Source organism: Lagopus muta, chromosome 7 (genome assembly GCF_023343835.1).
Source record: "Lagopus muta isolate bLagMut1 chromosome 7, bLagMut1 primary, whole genome shotgun sequence".
NCBI lineage: Eukaryota > Metazoa > Chordata > Aves > Galliformes > Phasianidae > Lagopus > Lagopus muta.
In genome coordinates this window covers 18,744,549-18,758,516 of record NC_064439.1, presented here as the reverse complement: position 1 = coordinate 18,758,516, position 13,968 = coordinate 18,744,549, and the positions used below count along the sequence as shown (strand labels likewise).

At 38.6% G+C, this 13,968-nt stretch overlaps 1 protein-coding gene and 1 long non-coding RNA gene across 2 annotated transcripts in view; both read left to right on the top strand.

Moving 5' to 3' along the window:
* PLXDC2 (plexin domain containing 2) overlaps window positions 1-13,968 on the top strand; it is a 234,880-nt gene that overhangs the window by 4,101 nt on the left and 216,811 nt on the right. The gene's annotated exons all lie outside the window — the stretch shown is intronic.
* On the top strand, window positions 3,634-13,332 carry LOC125695693 (uncharacterized). The gene is made up of 4 exons (XR_007378038.1): window positions 3,634-3,670; window positions 9,602-9,667; window positions 12,871-13,019; window positions 13,108-13,332. It is a non-coding gene; the product is annotated as an uncharacterized LOC125695693 (long non-coding RNA).

The following is a 13,968-nucleotide window of genomic DNA, read 5'->3' as shown; positions in this document are numbered from 1 at the left end:
AAATAAAACAACCACCAATAAATACATATATACTGCTCGTTCTTTTTCCCCCTAAGTTCCTAAAATTTTCTCCCTGGGCACAATCAGGTGGGATTCATTGAAGCGAAGTCATTTCCCAGGCAGGCTGGCACCCACCTGCTGCCCCTGGGTGATGTGATGGAGCCGGGGCTGCGGGAAGCGAGGAGCGGGGCTGTCCCCACCAGAGGGCACCGCGGCCGCTGCAGCTCCCGGAGCGTGGGCACAGTTTCCTCTGCCTTGGGGAAAACGCTCTGCATCAAGAGTGAAAGTTCTTAAAGGTTTGTGCTCAGTGCGTGTTTGACATAACCGAGCTGCGTGTGACACGAATTCAGTGAGCTGAAGCAGTGTGCTCTTTTGAAAGCTTGCCCAACAATGAGGGCTCCCGGGTGTTTGAGTGAGAGCTGGCTGCTTGCTGAAACGTTGCAATAGGAAGCCATGAAAATGTGTTCTTTAGCTAATGCTGTCGGAATAAGGAGGCTGTTATTGCAAATTCTCTTCTGTCAAAGCATATTCTGGGTATAATTTATACTCATTGGACTGCTGCTGTTTCTAAGCATCACCATTCAAAGAGGGGTAGAATTACTTTTATGGGATAAACTACTATTAGTGCTTATTTAGTATTTATCTACTGAAATAGTCACAGGTTTGTACAGCTTGAGTTTACACTGTTTAGAACATCGCCATCACCTGCAGCTTTTATCTTACAAGTATCAAGCAAATTATGACTTAAGGCATCACATGTACCAGATTTTTTTTATCTTTGCATTCAAAATTACATTGTTGTTGTTGTTTTGTTTTGTTTTCCTTTTGTACAAGATCTACAAATAGAAACAATCACTGAGGTATCCCAGTGACGTTTATGAGTAAATCCTATTGGCATATGTCAAGTTTTTTTTACCAAGAATTCCCTCTGAAGAAGTAATGTCTTAGCTTTCAACCTGGTTCTTCCTTTTATTTTTATTTTTTCCAATTTTTGTAATCATCATTTCTGCTGAAAGTGTGGTTTGAAATATTGCTATCAAATGGCAGATAAGCCAATCTTATCACAATCTTGATTTAGTTATTAAAGTCACTCTCATAGAAACTCATTTCCACAAATTTAGAGTGAGAAAAGTAGCTGCAGTTTCCTGATGGTTTGAAAATCCCCTGGGGAAACCAATGTTTCTGTTTGGTTGTAAATATTCCTCCTTGCAATTTTCATACTCAGAAAGGCACTTAAAATCCAGCAAACACTTGACTCTGAATCTGGCTCTTGTTCTGACCCTTAAGTAGGAGTTGATTATAAATAACAGGGAAACCACTTTCCTATGCTGTAGACACGTAGGAAATGACAAAATGATCTTTATATTTGAAAAGTCCTTTCACTGTGGGCAGCAATTTATTAGCAACACATACAGGCTGTTTAAAGCAAAGCGCTGAAGCAATGTCCGCTGTGCTGAATACCACGTTCCTCTGAAAACCTTTGCAGTTCACTAAAGCTGTTTCCTGTAGGACAAGAGACTCCTGAGGCCATGAAGGAATCAGAGGAGGGAATTCATAATGTCGGGTAATGAGAGAGACCCACTGAGAAAAATAGTCACAGGCTAGTTTTAGTGTGAGTTAGTTGTTCATGATGTGTGAGTTTGCACATTCATTAAAGTGTTTTGGCCCAGTGGAGCAGGGCTGCTGTTCCCTACACCTGCACTGACCTCAGGAGATGGAGGTTTGAACCTGGAGCTGTGATTCCTGCGGGACTATGAGATGCTGCTTTGCTTTGAATTAAGCTAGTGATAGATATCATACCAAAAAAACTCTGTCTGAATCCCGGTTTTCTCTATTAAGGAATTGAAAAACAATTTTTTTTTTTTTTTTTTTCCTTTTTGAAAGAAGCTTCATCATTTGACTCTGTTTTTCACAAAAGTCACTGTTGTTTTGTTGGGCTCTCTGCAGTATTGAGCAGTGATGCTGTTGGTAACTCGAAAGGCACTGGCAACAAGAAAACTCTATTAATGCCCCCGTTTCAAAACCAGTCAAGGCTACAGTCCGTGTATTGGTGTAACTGCTATGAGCACAAGTTTCCAGTGTGGTTTGTGCTTCCTAAGGAAAATTAATACCAATGCAATTTGAGAAAGCAGTAGTTAAGGTAAGCGTGTGCTGGGGCCCTGCGTGCAGGGAAGTGAACAAAAGGTCATTTGACAGAAGCATTTCTCATCTAGTACGAGGAAATGTTGTATGCTTGCCAACAGTGTGAAATTATATCCAACTATTAGGTTTGATGAGGGCTGAGCTGGGAGTGTTAATGTGGTGCAATTGGCAGATGCTGTATTTACTAAACCAGAGAATTGCGTAATCACAGCAGAAACTCAAAGAGCCTTGGCGATTACTTTCCGTGGAAAAGTATGCAGACAAGCCACGCTAAGTGCACGTGGGTTTTGTTTTTGTTTGTGGCTTCTGAAAAATGAGCTTAAAACATTGCTGTGAGGTAATGTTTGTGAGTGCTGGGTGCAGTATGTCATCATGGAACACTTCTACTTCCTTGCTCTTCTCTTCCTCATCCAACAAATAAACAGAGCCTCAATTAGCTTTCCTTGCTGTCAGTATTGGTCAATCAGTTGTGCTAATTGTCCTCATAAATTCTGGATTTGAAAGAGCTTATGTAACATGTTCATCTCCCTTCACCAAACATCAGTGCGTAGGCGTGTTCTTTCAAGCTGGATTTGGCCCAATGTTTTTCTCTTCTAGAACAAGCATGCGCAGCAGGTTCTTAGACCAGATTCAGGGTCAGGCTTAGCACTTGACTTGAATGCTCAGTTTTAGAAGTAGCAAACATTATGGTTGAATGCATCAAGGGAAACATAAGGATTAATATAGACATACAAGACATACAGTGATGCTGTCTTCTCTGCTCTGCAATTGTCAGATCCCAACAGGATACATAGACCAGTTGGAGAGTGTCATATGAAGAATAACTGAAAGAAATACTAGAGAGAATGAAACTAAGAGGTGACATGGTAACAACCTTCAAGTACATAGGAGGCTTCTGCAGTCGTGGGAATAACTTGTCCTTAACAAGAAATAATGACTTGAATTGCAGCAGGGTGGATTTCTGAATAATACGGCTATGGAAGTAGATTATCTCTGAGTTGTCTTCATCACTGAAACAGGCTAGATAAACATATGTTTGAAATGTCATTCTGTCCGGAAAGGCAGCTGTTCCTGCCTTGGAGCAAATGGCTGGATGGTTTGACCTTTCAAGTTCTCTCCTAGATAATTTGAATCATTCTGTGTGAGTAGCTTTAAGTTTGTAAGAGTTCACCTTGAACTCAGCAGCTAGATAAAATTCAAGCATGAATTCCAGTTCTCTCTTAGCTTGAGGCCTCTGTCCCTCATTTGTCAATGATATGCATGGCTGTATGCATGTGATTTTAACTTATACTTTCTGTAACTACTGTATGGGAACTACTGAGTCACGGCCTGAACCTCTGATTGATCACCTGAGGTGAGCCATGAGTCAGCCAGAGGAGCACAGGTGAAGGCAATTAACCTGTGCTGCTGGAAGGGGTGGAGCCAGGCTCCAGCCCTCCTAGACCTATTTAAGAGCTGGCTACCAGTGGGGAAGGATCTCATCTGGAGATCCTTCCTTCTGGTGTTTTGTGGTGAGCCCAACATAAGGGTAAGCCTTCCATTTTTTCTCTTGTTATCGTAGTCCACTTCGCCTAACTCTCTTGTTTATATTGTGATTGTAACATCTTGATGTCCATTGATTATACGTTGTGATTGTAATATCTTGATATCCATTGATTATACAAACTACAGACAAGAGAAGACATTCAAAGTGCTGCTTATTAGAGTTTTCATGTTGAGAAATAAGGCTTTTAAAATGAGGTCTTATTCTAACTAGTTTTAGGGCTTATCTTTTAATACTAATACTACCTTTGTTGTATTATAAGCAGATAATTCAGATAATTCTTTTTTTTTTTTTTTTTTTTTTTTTTAAAGATGTTCTCGTAAAGGCACTTTTGGACATTAAGCAGACATAAAGTCTTCTATGTTATCCTTACTTAGTAAGAAATCCTTGATTTGAATAGAAAGAGTTCCACAAATTGAATACATAAACCTTCCAATCAAAACTAAGTTTTGTCTTTAGTAACATTTCAAATGTATGTTTCACTGTGAATTCTAGGAGATATGGTCCATTTCTTTATAGATATAACTAAACCATTTGAAAAGGCTGCTTATATTACAGAGGTGGGACACCAAGCAGTAAGCAGCTTTTCTTAATGGCTGTAGTTACTAAGGCAGATTCTTTTGGAAGTTTCATCTAAGCACCTAGACTCCAAAAAGAGAATAGGATGCAGTAGTTATCCAGTAATGAGCACTTAGAACTGTAATTTTTTCTTGTATTCAAGAATTACCCTTTTTTTTTTTTCCCCCATTGATTATAATATGAATTCTGAAAACACTGAATGAGTGATAGTGCATCTGGGCTGAATTATTACAACTTTCCTCTTCACAAGACTTGCTACTAAGCTGATTGTAAAAGTTGAGTATCATCCATCATAAATTCAGTCTCTTCTGAAAGGTGAAGAGTTTAAGAGGGAGAGTTCATTACTATGCTGGCTCTTCTTTCAGGGAGTCAGCGATTTAACCAGAAACCCATTGGAAAATGTTATTTTGGCATCCGTAGGAAACTGAGAGCAAGGACTCAAGTTGATTTGGAGGTTGGCAGGACTCTTTACTAGTATAGTTGCTCTATGATGTTCCCCAGCTGCATGTTTCTGTTTTCACGTTGTGGGTGTATATGATTCTCCTTTTGAAGCCTGCGAGTATGTATTTGCAATGTAGCTTCAGTAACCCTGAGATATAAGCCCAAGGCCTTCTGTTAGCAATCCTTTTGTGGCTTAACTGTTTTCAGAGTAGGCTCTTCTTTCCCTTCTTTACCCTCCTGTTGCCCTCCTTGCCCTCCTCAGGGATTGCTTCCTTCTCATCTGCAGTGGTTCAGTAGTTCATGTGGCTGTGCTGTAGGTCAGATTTTCTCATTCGGATAGATTTTGAAAGGTAGGAAAGGCATCCTTCAGTTTCAGTTGTGGAAAGATTTTGAAACAAGCTCAACTATGCTAAGCCTGGCTTCATGAACAGCAAGAGGCCAAATTTAAGTCTGCTGAAAGCTTAAAGGTCATTTTATTGCAGAGTATGAAGTCCATTTCACCTTGGTAACTGCAGCTGGACCTAGTTAGTATTAGTAGTAGTAGTACTGGTGTTAGTATCCTATAGTTGAGGACACTGCTACTGTCAAGTTTCCTATTCGTTCACTGTACACAACATAGATTCCCTGAGTATTTTTGGCACTTCCCTTTTTCTACCTCAATAAACAAAAGGATGTGTTAAGTAAAGAACAAATAGAGACAAACACAAAGCCTTATTTAGTGCAGCATCATATGGAACAGATTGAAAAGATCACAGTGTCATCAAAGACGAGGATAAAATGATGGGGAGAATGCATGCAATATTTTTAAACCTCTCAGTATTACAAATCCTCTTATAAGAGTAGAAAAGCCTAGAAGAGTAAAATATGTGACTTCTCTTCAATATTATCAATTATTATATAAACTAAGTAAAAAAAGGCAATGAAACAGGTTGAATTTAGAAAATTGTCAGATTTTACATGTCAAGTGGGAAGTGTAAAAAAAAAAAAAAAAGTAATTTTAAATTTATTGTTTTAATGGTGACAAAATGCTTCATTTAAAATTTTCATTTTGTTTTTTAGATTAAAAGTCCTGATACATCAATATAATCTAATTGAAAAGCACTTTTGCTTGGAGTTCACGTGTGTGTATAAATACATATTCATTCATATCCTATAGCAAGCATTGACCTTTTATTTTTAATCAGAACAAGATCAGAATTTTGACTTAAGGTGGGAAACTAATTTTCTACTCATGTTTAAGGGAGATTTCTGATTGTTGAGAATTTGGCCAAGTAGGTGCTTTAAGAACAGACCATCTAATCTTACTATTATTTGATAACAGGAAAGGGGAAAATGACCAAAAAATTCCCAAAAACTTGTCTTCATCACGCAGTTAGAAAACTTTTCACTTGATAATATATTTCTCATTCAGGTTGCTTCTTGTTAATATGATATTCATGAAGCAACTAAATTAAAAGAGAGCACATTTTCCAGATTGCGGCTGCTGTAAAGATAATAGATTTATGGTTTATTTGCAGTGAAAGCATTTATGTACTAGAAGCTTAGCATTTGGTGTATTGCAGAAACCTGACCTCAATATCAACACAGAATGGTTCCTATTTAAACATATATCTACTGATCTACGCTGTAGTCTGAAAACAAAGAAAATGGATAGGGTGAGTAACTATTATAGATTTAAATCAGTTCTGGTTTCCATTGACTTTTCTATTGAATCTGTTATCCATTTGCTTTAAAAATAGTTTCGTGAAGAAAGTATGTGTGATGAAATACTTTTTAGTTAAGTCTTGCATAATTTGCATAGTAAATAATTTCAGTGTGCAATTGGAAGTTCAGTGCTTCTTGTGTTTGCATTTAATGAAGGAAAACAGAAGGGATCTTTCTCCAATTAAGCATCAAGCTAAGCAAAATACAACAGCTTTCAGTTTTGCTTATATCACTGTATCTAGCCTTCCTAAAACTTTCCATTTCACCAACAATACTGCAATCTGTTGGAAACATTTACATCTTTTCAATGAGCAGATGAAATAATAGCAATTTGTCCTTACAATTTCTTGCCTAGGAACCTTGCTTGAAGGGCCCACCTAGGTCATCAGGACTTTCCCTGAGATGAAAGGCAATTGTGTCCCGGATCTATGGACCACACCCTCCATTCCACATGCCTCCATGCACTCCAGACCATCAGTCGCACTGCTCCCAGCACCCCATAATAATTTCCAGGCTCATGGTAAATCAGCAGCAGCCATAAGTATAACGTGCCATAGAAGATAGCAGGGCCATTGACAACAGTCTAAGTTTCTAGAGTAGCAAAGAATTAATTCTTGTGTACCTTGTTTGAAAGCTTGTATTTCTTTACCTGTTTTTGCTTGGCTTGGCCTGTGTAGTTTGCTTTTATGTGTGTGTTTCATTTCTTTATTTTTTGGGTTTGGTTTGTTGTTGTTGGTTTTTTTTTTTTTTTGGTTTGGTTTGTTGGCTTTTTTTTTCTTTTTTTTTTTTTTATATTAACATATACATCTTGTCTATGAGGACAGGCTGAGAGAGCTGGAATTGTTCAACATGGAGGAGAGAAGGTGCCAGGGAGACCTGAGGGTTGTCTTTCCAGTATCTCCGGTAGGCTGTAAGAAAGAAGACAGACTTTTTAGCAGAGTATGTTGTGACAGGATAAGGGGAAATGGTTTCAAATTAAAAGAGGGGAAATTTAGACTGGATATAAGAAGTTTTCTATGATTAGAGTGGTGAGGTACTGGCACAGGTTGCCCAGAGATGTGATGGATGAATGTCCCTAGAGACATTCAAGGTCAGGCTGGATGGGGCTCTGAGCACCTGATCCAGTGTAGGTGTTCTTTTTCATTGCAGAGGCATTGGACTAGATGACCTTTAGAGGTCCCTTCCAGGTCAAGCAGTTCTATGATTTAGATTTTTCAGCTCATTTTCTCTCTTGCATGATCATTTGGACATTTACTGCAGAGTTAATAATGTTGATTTTTGTTTCAGTTGAGGGTCATTTTCAGGAACAGCATGCATGACTTATAAAACAACTCTTTCTTTACAACACTTGTCAGATTGAATGGGAAAGGAATTACTATTATCTTTTGTCAGCCCCTTGAGCAAGCCATATCTTGAAAAGAAGTTTAGCACTTGAAATGAGTAGGTTTACATACGGTCTCAGCTGAGATTACTGAGTTCTAGCCATACTAGGGACAAGCTTAATACTACTTTCTTGTAATATTTTTCTGAATATAGTTTGTGCGTTATTTCAGCTTGTTAGAGTAATTTTAGTCCTCTAATATTAAGCCTTACTACAAGCTTGAATTCAACTTGTATTCCTGACTTTGCTTAGGTACTCTCTAGTGCAAGGCCCTAGATTTTTGATTCCCAAAACTTGTCAGCATGTACTTCGTGAGTTCTGCTTCTCCACTGCTGTGTTGCTGGCCACACATGTATTTCAGCTTCCTTAATTATTCCCATAATTATCGTTATCCATCAGTATCTTTATTTTTGGAAGAGGTAAGGCAAAAGCCTTATTTTATAAATAGGAAAGTGGTTTGGAAAAGTGACAACCTTGCCAAAGTAAAAGTGTGCAAATCCTGTCTCAGAGTGCAAGAGTTACTTGCTTCTACAATAACGTGCTTATCTTTCCAGTTTCCCTTTGCTGCATCAAATTCAAAGCTGTAATTTCTCATCCTTAAATTCCCTAAGATAAGATTTTAAATCCTGATCAGATCTTTGTTCAAATGACCTAAGGCTATATGGAAAAAAATCCAGATTCGAGTTGACTAAGGGTTCTGATTAGTGCACAGACAACAAGACTGACTTTGGGACTGCTGTAGTTCTTGCCATTTCAGATGTTCCTCTTCTCAAAGAGGCTTTCAGAAAGAGAGGGGCGGATGTATCTCTTGGCTGTTTACAAATTGGATCCCAAGCTGCCATGTTTTATATTCTAACAATAATATAATCCAGTACTGATACAATCAGTGTCTCTGGTGTCTGAGGTTTTATCACCAGTGGTGAGTTTTTTGTGTTCTGCAGAAATGATGGTTGGTTTTTAAAATAAATACACTGATTTTAAAATTCTGTTTTTCTTAGCTTGCTAAGTGAGTGAATTCCCCTCCCTCCTTTCATTTGGAATGGACCTGAGACTTTTTAGTCTAGATTAGTAAAGCCATCAATGGAAAACAAACAGAAAACCCATCAAAAATAAAACCAGAAGACTTAATGCTCTGCAATATATGGTCTTACCTTCTGTAGATTCCAGTTCTGGAAAGCTTCCCACTTGAAGGTTTGCTTAACAGTAGCAACATATGCCACTGTTACACTGGAGATGGGAAGACTGAAAAAGGTGTAGATGTTTAAGATTTATGTCTGATCTTGTACCTTGGCCCAGGAGATCCCACTCCATTTACAGTAGTTGCAATAAGTTTTGCAGCATCATTGCAGACCCTAAGAAATTTTCTAGAGAGGTTTTTTGAACGTGCAGAAAAGACCAACTGCAACATCCCCTGCTACTGTATAATATACTATATATACTGTAGTGGGTAGGAGCAGAGACCTATAGAGAGTTATGTATTCTCTAATGTACTTGTTGCATTATTCTGTAAGAGCTGGACACTGTGACATATATTTATTTGTTTGTGATGTGCAATACACATTTAGTAGATGCACGAAGTAAATATTCTCTTAGAATTTAAGATCTGCCTGCATGGGACTGAAAAGATGCCTGAGCTTGAGTAGTAGTAAGCATGCTTATCTCACATCAAAGTTAAGTGCAAGCACTTACTGCATGCAGCTTCTCAAATGCAAATTTATGATTTGTTGTTCCACTCTTTACACAAACAAAATTCATGTTCACTTCAAGAGATGACCCAGATATGTTAATGAACCATGTTTTTTTTTCAACAGGCAAGTTTAGATAATAATCTGAAAGTGAGGACTTCACGTTAGGAAGTCGTGTTCAGCTTTATCTGTGTAAGTTTGCTGTAGTTATTGTGGACTGTATAATAAAACCACTTCTTTTCATTTTAGCCCTGAGTCTTCCATATGTATATTTGAATTTCATTACTTTATCCCTATTCTGCTGTTTTATGGCACAGATTAGTGGAGGTGCATACCAAGCAGGCATTCCTACTGAAATTTAACGACTTTGGGGCCAGGGAGATTGTCAAGTGCTTATGTCTTGCAATGACACAATCAAGCATTATTGATTGTCATAAATCCACTGCAGTTTTAAGTTCACCTCTCTAATTACCAGTTAGTCTTTGAGACTGACACTGGTGCAGTTATTGGTTCTCTGTTTTCAAGAATCTATTATTTGGAGATCTAGGGAAAGATTTTCAGACTTCCAAGTAGAATTGAAATCTATTCAGTTTTTCATAAAGAAGGCAGGGAAAGATGTTGATTTACTATAAAAATAACAATAGTTGCTACCCTTGCAAGTCTCAATTTGGCACAGCACTTAAAAATTTATTGAAATATGTGCTTGAAGAAAAGTGCATATCTAAGGTCTTTGCCAAAGCTGTTCTAGAAAAAAAAAAATGGTAGGTGTTACTGAAATACTTGTAGGAGCATTTACATCTAGAATTTAACTTACAAAAAAAACAAGTTAAAATTCTGCCTTCACAGAGTTTAGCAGAGACGGTTTAGCCATATGACAGCAGTTTGGGCCAATTTGAGAAGAGACTTTAGCCTTTCTTCTGAATCTGTACTGTGCTCAACAGACCTTCATGAATGTGAAATATTGTAGTGTGAGATCTTTGGTCGCAGTGCTACTAGATACCACTTTCCCATGGATGGTTATCATGGCTTGTATGCTCCTATAAAGAGAATGAGTGGGAGTGATTTTTACCTTGGTACCAAAAGTGTACTGCATTTTCCAGAGTTGTTCAGTGTATTCCTATCTTGGGGCTGGTGCTCCTCAACTTCCTTATCACTGACATAGACTATGGGTCAAGTGTAACTTCAGCAAGTTTGCTTGTGACACCAAGCTGTGTGGTAGATTGACACATCCAGAGGTACTTGGGCAGGCTTAAAAAAATGGGCCCACATGAACATTGTGAGGTTCAACAAAGCCAGATGCAAGGTGTTGCACTTGGGTTGGGGCAATCCCAGATTTGTATATGGACTGGGAGAAAAACTCCTTGATAGTAGGCCTGTGGAGAAGGACTTGGGTGTCCTGGTGTACAAAAAAGCTGGACATGAGCCAGCAGTGTGTATTTGCAGCTCAGAAGGCTGAGAGTATCCTGGGGCCCCTGGCACAGGTAAGATGAAGAGCTGTTGGAGAGGTCCAAAGGAGTGCCACTGAGATCATCAGGGGGCTGGAGTACCTCTCCTATGAAGAAGGGTTGAGGTAGCCAGACTTTTTTAGCTTGGAGAAGAGAAGACTCTAGGGAGACCTTATTGTGTGCTGCCAGTACTAGAGGGAAGCCTATAAATAGGAGGGATGGTGAGGCACTGGCACAGCTGCCCAGAGACGCTGTAGATGCCCCATCCCTGGAAGTGTTCAAGGCCAAGTTGGATGGGGCCCTGGGCAGCCTGGTCTGGTGGCTGACAACGCTGCCCCTGACAGGGGGGCTGGAACAAGTTGGTCTTTAAACCCCCTTCCAACCCAAGCCATACTGTGATTTCAGAGATCCTCAAGCTCTTGAAGTAGAAAAAGAGGAACAGGTAGAGTGGAGTATGTGGGTTGATCATGAGAGCTATCAGATGTGCTGTGCAAAAGCAACGGACTGATTGAATTTGCTTTATATGTTTCAGCAGCCGTATTAATTCGACAGGGCTATTCAACCTAAAAGTCTATGGCAAAGAGATCAAAACATTCATGTAGATTTTAAAAATATATATGTTACTTTGAGTACAAATATTCTACTCCTTTAATTTAAATCTGTAGGGAGCCAGAAAATGAGGATAGAAAAGATTACATTTAGAAACTCTGTAGAGAAGCAGTGTTCTTTTAGGGGAAAATGCTGTTTTCTATTCTAATTCTATTTCTTTTTCAGTCTTTAAAAAAAAAAAAAAAAAAGGGGGGGGGGGAAGACTTTTTCTGACTGTACTGAAAGCCACAGGCAGGTGGAGTCAGCCCTTGCAGAGTTTGAGGAATGTCAGAAACTACTTTCTTTAATTACAGATGACAGGTGAATTGGAAAATATAGGTTCCTTACCTGTGCCTTCCTGCCAGGGGACTGCTCTTGTCAATGTCTGCCTTGTTTAAAACAAAAAAAAGCACAGAGGAATGAGAAGACTTTTTTGTCTACACCTGTACTGGGTTATGCTTCTTGGCATTTAGAAGCAAGGCTTCCTTTTTTTAGTTCCAAAACACCTGTTTAGCAAGACACCACAGGATGGGGGGGAGGTACTGACAGGGAAGGTAGAGCACCACAGACCAGAAGGCTCCCACTTTTAAGATCCGTTTGTTTATACAGTCCTATAAAAATGCTTTTCTGCAGGAAGGAGATGAACATAAATAAATAAAAATGATAATGATAAACATAAGCTGAATTTGTTTGGCTCTGTGATAATTTTCTGTATATTTACAGCTGTACTGTGGCAATATTGGTTCACTTGGAGCTTGACAGAATATCCTCTGCCTACCACTGCAAATCACAGTTAGAAAGCACTAAGAACATAGCCCAAAATAATGACTTCGTTATAAATGGGATGCTGAATGTACATGTGTTCTGCTCTCACTGTGCATTCATCTGCAGTCATGGGCTATATTTCCCTAACTTGTTGGCTCATGTGATAGATCATTTATCTTCATTTGCCAAGGCAAATTGCTCCAGTCTTCATCTTTCCCAGGAATCCTTAAGCATGTCTGTGGTTCAGGGGCGCCCATCTCCTTCAAATTGTTCTTTCCTTCAGAGGAGGCACTTCTGCTCTTACCTAGGGATTGTGATGCCCAACTGCCAGTGTATTGGTGGTAGAAAGGTCATTGAACTGTAGCTATTCCTACTGTTCGTGCTTATCCAGCCAGAGGGCATTTGAAGAATAATAGCCATCACTCTATAAACATACTGAGATATCTCATGTATATTTCATGATTTAAAATCATGTCATGCTTTTTCTACTTCCCGTGACTTTTGATATTTATACTGTTATATGTTTTACTTAGCATTTATGAATTTAGAATGGATGGCTTTGAATTTTGAAACAACTATTTGTAATCTTCTCTTTAGGTTTCATCGTCATCATACTTTAAAATGCTTCATTAAGACCGATGGATTTAGCCACAAAACTGCCTTGTCTGATAATGGATATTATTTATTTTCATTTCACCAATGGAGAGCTAGAGTACTGAATGTCTTGCCAAGATCACACACAGGAGGTTTAGTATACAGTCCAGAAAAATATCCCACCATCCTAATTTTACTTTCACGTTTAACCTTCAGAATAACCATTGTGATTTTTCACAGGGATGAAAATGCCAACTTAAAATTCAATATAGAAGAAGTAGTCACCGCGACGTAAGTCGATAGCCTCTTTACAATTTCTGTCAGAACTTCACCATCCTGCCAGCAGCTTTTTAACTTTTATTTAAATACTTGGCAACCCGTGACTGTTTTTTTCCCTCTTTGTTACTCCAAGATGCCATTCATGCTTACTGAGCCTCTTAGAGTAATTAGGGAATTTGTTTTGCTTCTGTGAGAATGCTAATATGTACTTAAAAAAAAAAAAATAATAAAATAAAAAAAGTATAGTTGTACAGTTAATAATTTTTTCTTCTCAACTTTCTCGTCTTCTTTTCAATATTTTCCTTCAGTACAGTGAGCAGGCAATAGAAGTGCAACTCAGGTAAAGCTAAAGGAGCAGTCAGAAATCTGTACTGTCCTGGGGAAAAGACTTATTAGAGAACTTGAGACCTAGAAGGATCTGAGCCTACTTTCCGTGTCTCTTACATCCTTCTGAAGCAGATAATGAAAGCCCTAGAGATCTCTTTAGAAGAAGATAAATCTGGAGAAATGCCATAGCCCAAGGATAGTAACATGACTGAGACTTTATTTCTAAATGCATTTCACTAGCAACATGAGTTTCTCTGCCTTAATGTGAAAGTACAACAGCAAATGTGTGTAACTCTTAATATTGTTTCTTCTCTTACATAAAATGCACCCGGTCTTCCACTAAATTGTACTGCAAATTCACAGGTGCAAAGAGTACTGACTTAACATTGTAACTGAGTTGGCTTTGAGGCCTACCAGCATTAGAGGTATTCTAAAGATTAAGCTCTGCTGAAGGGCCCTTGTTGTACAGGAGGCTAGTGTGTAGGCTAGAAATCA